The 9,327-nt window shown below is 53.3% G+C and overlaps 1 protein-coding gene across 2 annotated transcripts in view; it reads left to right on the top strand.

Moving 5' to 3' along the window:
• The first annotated feature begins 718 nt into the window (after nucleotides 1-718).
• Nucleotides 719-9,327, top strand: part of Sp1 (transcription factor Sp8) — a 114,582-nt gene continuing 105,973 nt past the window's right edge. The window contains exons 1-2 of one of the 2 annotated variants that reach the window (XM_025299853.1): nucleotides 719-1,606; nucleotides 1,651-1,653. The gene's annotated coding sequence lies outside the window, so the exon portion shown is untranslated. The remainder of the gene's footprint in view (nucleotides 1,607-1,650; nucleotides 1,654-9,327) is intronic. The other variant, XM_025299852.1, reaches the window with a different exon arrangement.

Genomic DNA, 9,327 nt, shown 5'->3' with positions numbered 1-9,327 from the left:
ACGGAGAGCGAGAAAGAGAGAGAGACAGAAGGAGGGGGTAGACACACAAGTACAGTACGCACCTCTCTCTTACGTGTTACGTGCGGTCAGTGCGAGAGGCTGCGACGTGCCGCGAGCATGCGTCTGCGACGAACGGCCCTTAAGGCGAACGAGCAGCACGCCGACTCGCCGACGTCGCGATCGTCGCCTTCAACGTCACCGTCGCCGTCGTCGACGTCGTCGCCCTGCGATCACGCGTGTAGTAGTAGCCGCGAATGACCTTACCACCCACCAGGATATATCCATCAGGTAGCCACCTGCCGCGCCAAAGGAACCACGCTGGCACCACGAATGCACCATCATCGTCGTTGTCATCGTCGTCAACGTCGTCGTCAGCGTCATCATTGTCGTCGTCGTCGTCATCATCATCATCGCGATTTCAATTGACCAATCACGAGCAGCGGACAAGCGGACCTCGGGTACCGTGTCGCCAGTCGCTTGTCGTCCGGTGGTGTCCGTGAAAATTGATTGATTGACGTTCCGCGCCTCCTCTCTCACGGTTGCGCGCCTCTCCTCCTCGTCGCCACACGGTCGCGATTCTCTCTCTCTCTCTCTCTCTCTCTCTCTCTCTCTCTCTCTCTCTCTCTCTCTCTCTCTCTCTCTCTCTCTCTCTCTCTCTCTTGCTCTCTCTCTCTCACTCCCTCCCTCTCTCTCTCTCTCTCTCTCTCTCTCTCTCTCTTTCTCCCTATCAGTCTGTCGCGCGCGCGGGCTACTCGCTCCACCGCTGGAGCGGCCGTCAGTCAGTGGATATGAGAAGCCGAGAAGCCACGGCCGACCGCGCGGGGTGCTGCCGCACGTCGACGCTGCTATCCGCCGTGCCCCGACGAGAGCGCGTCGCGAGTACTGTGCGTATTACGTTTTACGAGTGCCATTCAGCCGTTCAGTGGCCAGCTAGCTCGTCGTCGCGTTCAATGTAACCGAATGCCGCTGTTGCTACTACTACTACTACTACTACTACTACTGCTGCTGCCCGACAAGAGTGGCCAGCGCGACCCGCGCGCCCTGAGCGCGACACGTTGACAGGTTGAAGCAGCACTCGCCGCTCATCATCGAGACCGACCTCGCCGAGAGAGCGATCCGAGGAACCGAGTCGGCCCGGGATTCAGGCAGCTTGAGAGAGCGCGTCTCGCCTCCCGGACGGGCAGTAATCGCGCTTCCGAATCGCGACGGGACGGAACTCGAGCAGCCGACGACGCGCGCGCTCGTCGCGACCGTCGAGATGGAGTCGTGAGCGCTTCAAGGCGCCGCGTCGTCGACCTTACGAACACGGCAGAGGCGCCACGAGATTCTCGTCTGGTCGGCCGGCCGGCGAATGTGTGACGCGCGTGCACCCGCTCGTCTGTCTCCGCGCGCGTTTTCAGCAGCGAGCGAGTGAGCGAGCGAACAGCTCCGACCTCGAGCCGCGACTCCAACTCCTCCGTGGGACCGACTCGGGAGTGGTCAGCTCGGCCGCACCGCAGCGATCAGGCGATTCGGCAAGCTGGACGCGGAGGTCAGCGGAGGTGGTGGCGGCGGCAGCGGTGGCCGCAGGGGTGTCAGTCCTCCGACACCCCTCAGCAGTATAAACGTGAGTCTCATTATCCACGCTGTGGAATCCCGTCGCGACGTAAGCCGGTCGCGAAAACACGACGTTCGTTTGTCGCAGGACTCGCAGGACTATCTTGCGCGGTAGACTTCCCCCCCCCACTCCAGCCCACCCCTAACGCCCGGGTCGCCGCTACAGGGGGTTTCATTCGCGAGAGTATCATCGACGTCCCGATGCGGAAGGCGAATCCTCGTGTCGCGCGAATCCGACAACTATCCGATGACTGTCCGCTCTCGCGAGGACTTCTCGTGGTCATTTGGCGGCGCCATCTTGAGCTAACGAAGAGCCGCCGACGTGATCGCGCTCGGGAAAGCACGATTTGACGGAAGATTTTAAGGAGGCCGTCTTTTACGGTCGACTTCATCTCCCGCGGGTTCCGCGCGATCGCACTCAATCGACCGCCTACTCGAGCCTGGAAACTTGGACTTCGCGAGGACCTTGCGTCGCGCTAGAGGATCGCGACCTTGCATTCTCTCGCTCCGATCTGACCAGAACTTGGCGAACCGAACGAACGAGCGAGAGCGAGTTCCGGTACCGAGATGAGCTTCACGCCGGCTTGAAAATAAATCTTCCCGAGGCAGAGCCTTCATTGTTTTCTCACTTCTGTGGGAATGCCAGCGCCGATTTTAATCCCGTTAATACGACTTCCGAAGATTGTCTTTACAGCCGCCGCCATGAGAATCCGCCGAGGACGACTGCTGATTGCGAATCGATACTCTCTCTCTCTCTCTCTCTCTCTCTCTCTCTCTCTCTCTCTCTCTCTCTCTCTCTCTCCCTCCCTCCCCTCCGTTCCTCTCTTTCCTCCTCGCCGTTTCATGTCTTCCCTCCTTCGCCTATCACGCTCCGATTACATAATTATATTCCAAAGGATTTTCGAAAGAATATATTTATCGCACACTTCGATAAGAATGTGCGTAATCGGCGGCGCCCTGTTACGCACGCACGCACGCAAGGAAGCGCCTTCGCGATGTATCCTGAGAAATTAATGCCGACAAGTGACACGTCTATGGCGGTGTGTCTCTTCACGCATCCGGCGGCCTTTCGTCTTCTTCTTTGTCGCGCGCACGGAGTCGCCTCTAGTTGAAACGCGACGCGACGCTATGCGGCGACAGCTCGTGCGAAAACGACGACGACCATCCGCGCCAGTGCGATCGATCTTTAGTCGTGGAAGTGACCCGCGAGCGAGCGAAACAATGGGAATGGAACATTCGTCGCGAGCGGCGTATCGACTACCTCGTTTACCTGCTTCGCTCGTTTCTCCAACAAATCGAACGAATCCGCTTCGACGGCGCACGGTAAAAGGGAGACTCTCCGCGAAAAACCGCCGAGCGTCTCTGTACGTGCAGACGTACTGACGTCGCCGGACTTTACAATGTTGTTCGTTTGCAACGACACACAGCTCTCTCTCTCTCTCTCTCTCTCTCTCTCTCTCTGTCGTCTCGAAGAAAGTCCTCTTTGTTCACTGCCTCGTGATCTCGAGATCGGCTTCGGTGGGATGTCTCTCGCGATACAACTGAATCGATAAATTCGCGATGAACGCCGTGCATCGGAGGGGCACCGCAAGGTCTCAGCACGTCCGGTCCTCCGGAGAAAAAGAAAGAGAGAGAGAGAGAAAAAGAGAGAAAAGAGAGAGAGAGAGAGAGAGAGAGAGAGTCAGGCAAGGTTCGCTAGACTCGCCGGCCAATGTAATAAACGTTACTATGTTGCTACGCCCCGTTCACGCCCCCCTGCCATACGTCGGTCGAGGAGCGATTTATGCGAACAACTATGCGTCGACGTACAAGATGTTCCTAAGACGGTCTACGGGCGCGATAAAAATCCGCCCGTCCGTCCGCGTTATGCTTTTAATCGTGCGAGCACATTGACGGCCAGCCGCTAACAATCTCGCTCCGAGAGGAGCAGAGAAAGAGAGAGAAGGGGGAGGTATTGTTCATCAAGGTTCCCTCAAGCGTCAAGCAAGTACAAAGGCGAGAAACCAGAGAAAATTTTAATAATATAATTGAGAAGGAAGAGAAGAAATTTTAGAAATATAACTGGGAAAAGGAAGAGAGAACCAACGATGAGAACGTCGAACGAAACGTTTCAACTTCAACGAGGGATCTCACCCCAACTTGTTAGCGGGCTCGCAAGAGACTAACATCTCTCTCTCTCTCTCTCTCTCTCTCTCGCGAGGATCGCGCGCGGGAAAGTTATTTAAAATAAACAGCGCACACGCGCGGAGAGCACGAGTTGTCGGGTGTGTGCCAGCGCGCAGCAACTCACGCCGGATTCCAACCACGCAGTGCTAAATCGTAATAACGATGTACTTGGAAGCGATTAGCACCTGTTCAGGTTGTAATTAGCAGCACGATGCAGCGTCGTATGAATTACATAAGCCGCGGCGCGATGATGTTACACGGCACGGAGCGCTGTCGCGCCGCCGCCCGTTGCTCCACATAGAGCGTGATCGCGCGTCGCAAAACAGAAAAAAATCGTCCTCAAAGACCTAGAAGACGCGGAGATGAGAGTGCGTGTGAACTGGCGGTAGAGGAGGCCCTGTTGCTACCACTACTACCACACACTAGCGCTATTATTACTGCTCCACCATCACTAGTAGCACGTATATCGAAGGCCGCGAGAACTGAAGGCCCTGCCGAGAATTATGAAACGAGCCGTAGCGCGACTTTGGCGAGCGAGTTCGGGCCAGGGTTCGACGGCGCGGCGGAGCCGAAGCGGTTCCCGAAGACGGTCGGAAGATGAAGAACGCCGCACTGACACCCGTCCGCGCACCTCCGCGCCGGTTTAATTAATTTATGGCTAGCGAGAGGCGCCATCGGACAGTTACGATCTCGAGGGCGGACTGAAACGGCGGGATAACATTGGCTCTTCGTTCATTGTGAACCGCGGGGGGAAGGAGGAAGAGGAAGGGGGAAGACAGAGAACAGAAGAAGTTCACGGAGGACACGACGATGACGGCGACGGATTAGCGTTGTCAAAGACGACGAGTTAGACTGTAGTGAGAGAAGGAGTGAAAAAGAGAGAGGGAAAGAGAGAGAGAGAGAGAGAGAGAGAGAGAGAGAGAGAGAGAGAGAGAGAGAGAGAGGGGCCGATTCCGACCAGGCGGACGTAATTAACCCGTCCCGCTGAAAATCCACGCGTGCAGGTTGCGTCCTCGCGAGGAAGCAGCCCTCATTAGCGGTCTCCCCCCGTGAACGTCATGAACTTTGCACCTGCGAATCGCCACTGCCTGTTCTGCCATTTGCGAGGGAAGTGCGCGCGGAGGAAAGTAGCACGGTCCTCCTCGCGAGGAAGGAAGGAAGGAAGGAAGTGGAGGAGGTGGGGAGCTGGAAATCAGGGTGCGACGGATAGAGTAGTAGTCTCGATCCGGCAAGGAGAGCCTCCGTTGCAGCTGTTACAGATTACCGGCGATACCGTCGGCCAAGGAGAAGATGCACCGGCCGGGTGCACTCAGACGGACGAGCGGAGGAGAGAGAGAGAGAGAGAGAGAGAGAGAGAGAGAGAGAGACAGAGAGAGAGAGTGAGAGAAAAAAGAAACGATGCAACGACGTAACGACGCTGGAAAGGTTATGAGCTAAACACAACGACGACGCGGAAGCTTCCTGCGAGTTGCTGCGAGCGCAGGAAGAAGTGTTGTGCGAGAGATAACAAGGATACGATATTGTAGGACACGATAACGCGCGAGAGAGAAACAAGGACGAGAGGAAAATCCTCTGAACCATCGGAAAACACCAAGGAGAAGAAAATGCAACCGCGTGTTCCTTTTTTGCTCTTTACTCGTCGCGGTATGATGCGTGTGCCGCTGTTATTATGAATGGACAAAAAAATAATTTATCCTGCGTGCCCAACGGCGCGACGCGGCGTGGCGCGGCGCGGCGCAACAACAACGCGTAATAATTCGTTTTTCCAACATCCAGCGAGCTACGATTGGTGAAAGATAGCGGTAATAGCGATTCTAATTAAAATGCCATCACCGATCACGCGCACAGATATCTCCCCCTCTCTCTTCCTTTCTCTTTCTCTTTTTCTCGTCTTGTCCTCCTCTTTTCCCAGCATTCCTGCTGCATCTTCTCGTTCTTGTTCCTCGCATCGGTCGTTTCCCATTAAGTTCGCGCTGGAGAGCGTCCTTTTTAATCGAAAGATCGTATCGATCGCGTAGGATCGTCGAGCGCGAGAGCAGCGCGAGTGCGTACGCGTGCGCGCGTCTATCGGGGAGAACGATCGTTGAATTTTGGAAATATCCGACGATAAGATTGATTAATAATTTGTTTAGGGCTACACCCTTCCCCCGCGCAGGAGCCTAACCACGACGGGCGGGTCGATCGGGGCACGCGCGTGGAATAAAACGACCGTATTATGCAAACGAGGATTCGATTCTGTCACTTTTGATTTATGAGATTTCTTACGACGATGATGACGAGGACGACGGTAACGATGGAGTCCCGAAAGCGAAGAAGGAGGCAGGATGCAAGACACGCGGGCAAAAGGCGAATAGACGAATGCCGCGAAATATGAGAGAGAGAGAGAGAGAGAGAGAGAGAGAGAGAGAGAGAGAAAGCCTCTCCGCCACGAGCGGAGAGACTGCTGACTATTTACATTCTCCGGATAAGTGCACTATTAACTAACCTCGCGCTAATATCTACGTTTTCTGCCTCATTATGTTAATTGTGGGATCAGCGACTCGCCACGCAAGAGCGCACCCTCCTCGCCGGTCCAGCTTCGCGGTGCGCCTCGTGTACGCGTTCCGCACGCGGTTCGCGAATCCGGCTGGCGGCATCGAGAATGTCACTTCACTTCGAAAGTGCAATTTAATCTCAGAGGATTCCTGTGAAGAATTCACCTCCAAGAGAATACGATTTAATTCTAAAAGATCTCTATGGAATCTATCAAGAGAGTGCAATTGAATTTCAAGAAATTCTTGCGAAGGATTCGTCACAAAAAAAAATGTAATTCAATGATCAACGAGGCATGCGAAAGACTCAAGAATCACATGACAAGAGTTTGCTATTCTCGCCGATTATTTTGCTACTCTTCCTGTCACGTCGCTACATATTTTTCCACGATCGTGCGTGACGTTACATTTTACGCGGAACATCTCGGCTCTTGGAATATTTTTGCAGGAATTCTCGCGTGACATCGAGTTATTTTCTTCCCGATCCAATTATATTTACGTCATAAGCTAATGTCCGGAGTGTCATGAGTAAGATGCAGGATGCCGGAATGCGATATCTCATATATTTCAGCACGGAGAAGAAAATCCAGTTTATCTAACAGACTTTCTGTTGCAGGAACGTAAAGATTCCTGTATGAGATCTCTGTTTAGTTTTCTATGCAGTCAATTATCTCAATAGAATTTTAACGCAGACGAATGTTTCCGTTCGCGATAACAAAGATATCGTTTCTGGTTATCGTCTGGTTCCTATTCTGTTACTTAAAACGGGATTTTCTCTTCCCAGTGCAGATATATAATTTTAAGTGGCGCAACGATACCAAAAAAAAATAACAGATGTTCTTTCCCCACGACAATAAAACAAAAAATAAATAATAAAAAAATTATGAGTTGCTTATGAATTGTCCCTTAGATAAAAAACAAGAAGTCGGAACTCTTCCCCTCCTCTTCAGGCTCTTTTTAACAATGGTCTCTTTAATAATGGGGGAATGTTTTGATGATGGGGGAAAGATTTGAAACGAAAACTTCCGCCCTCGTAAAGTTCTCTTTCATCGAGATACACAGCGAGAAAGAAAAGAAACAATTATTTATCCGCGATCCCGATGCGATTCTCCTCACGATCGAATGACCGCTCGCACTCGCGCAGGATGTCGCTGCGCGGTTTCTGCGAGATACAGCCGGACAGCATCGCGTCCGCGATAGCAGCCGGCGTGCAGCGAATACATGAAAACGAAAAGAGAGCGGCAAAAACGGCGCCTTCGTCGCCCCTGGCGAAGACTGGAAGCTGTTTCGTAATCGCGGCCTGGATCATTTTCTGCACGACTGCCCGGGAAATTAGATCACCTACCTCTCTCATCCCGGTAGCGAGAGATCTAGGCAGGTTTCATCGCGCGATACAGGAAGGGGTTTCTTATTCTCCTTTCATCCATTTTTCCTTCTCCCGCTTCGTTTTCTTCTCCTTCGATTCCCCGACTGTCTCCTCCACCTCCTCCCGACCGTTCCCGTCCGCGTCCCGTCCCGACTCCTTTCCGCCATCAGCACTTTCCATTGCGACGGTTTTCTCTTCCTTCCCGTCGTCGTCGTCGTCGACTTCCTACGTCGTCCTTCGTCGTCTTCATCGTCGTCGTTATCGTTATCGTCATCATCGTAGCAAAGTTGCTATTCAATATTACTTGACATCAACCACTTGTTGCCGCTGATTTAGCAATTAGCTACTACTAGGATTCTCTTCCTTTCGCTTCTTTTCGCTGCGTCTCTTCTCTTTTTCTCTCTCTTTCTTCTCTTTCTTTTCTTTTTCGCAGGATATCGAGCAGTGAATCGATACGCCGGTGTATACCTGTTTCTCGCCAATTTTTTCTATTCTCATCGCCGTCGTCATCTCTTCACGCCGCTCTCGGTGAATTCGCGATACCGTTAACACACGGCCCCGTTACCGGCCGACGAGCGTCGAGCGTCGAGTCGTCCGGACGACACTTCACGCACGGATCTCTCCCGACTACGTGTACATTGTCAAAAGAGAACAGATCGAGCGACGCGCAATCGCGTATACTCGGCAAATAAAATCGGCCGCTCGCGAGCGCGGGTTTCGCGCGGATTTCTGGTCGGCGGTCGTGTGTGACGATGATGCAGTCGACGGAACGGAACGACAATTAACGCGGCAACTTGCAACAAGTTAATGAAGCCAGCCCGCGGCTGAAACTCTCCTCGTAAGCAGAGACTTCCTCGGGAGCGCGGACAACGGCAGTGGCGGCATAGAGGCACGTCCGGAGCTGCTTCGCGAGACGCACTCGTCGAGCTGTAGTTCGCAGCGGGACAAAAAATATCACCGCAATTATCTGCCGAAGAGAACGCCGCGTCGTGCGGGCAAACTACTACGAACGCACATTATGCGCAAATTAGTTGGAATATCGAGCGGCCGCTGAATTATCGGATCGCGGTACGACCTATGAATGCCGCATTCTCACTCTCATCCGGTCTCTCCTTTATCGCCCTGCCCTTCCCTCTCTCACTCTCTTTCTCGCGAAGCTACGATCTGCAGGATTATAAGCGACTTAAAATCTCTCCTTCATCACTTCCTCCCCGCCGATCGCCCCTCGATCGATCCTCTCCTCTGCCGACGAATTCCGCTGCTTTTCTTCGTCGTCGTCTTCTTCTTCTTCTTCTTCTTCTTCTTCTTCTTCTTCTCCTTCTTCTTCTTCTTCTTCTTCTTCTCCTCCTCCTCCTCCTCCTCCTCCTCCTCCTCTTCTCCTCCTCCTCCTCCTCTTCTTCTTCTTCTTCTTCTTCTTCTTCTTCTTCTTCTTCTTCTTCTTCTTCATCTTCTTCGTCTTCGTCTTCTTCTTCGGCTTCGTCTTCTTCGTTCTCCTACTCTACCTCGGTTCTTGGGGTCCGACTTTGCTTTTGGCTCAGGTCGGACGTAATCGGTTCCCCGAAGCCAGTGCTCATTATCGACCCGCCGGCCTGGCAATTACCTGCGAAGCCTCTTTCGACTTCGTGTATGCCAGCCAGCGCAGTTTCCGACTCTACGCGAGAGAGACCT

The sequence above is a fragment of the Harpegnathos saltator genome, unplaced genomic scaffold (assembly GCF_003227715.2).
Source record: "Harpegnathos saltator strain DR-91 unplaced genomic scaffold, Hsal_v8.6 scaffold295, whole genome shotgun sequence".
NCBI lineage: Eukaryota > Metazoa > Arthropoda > Insecta > Hymenoptera > Formicidae > Harpegnathos > Harpegnathos saltator.
Note: the sequence above shows the minus strand (reverse complement) of the source record. Positions and strands in the feature narration are given on the sequence as shown.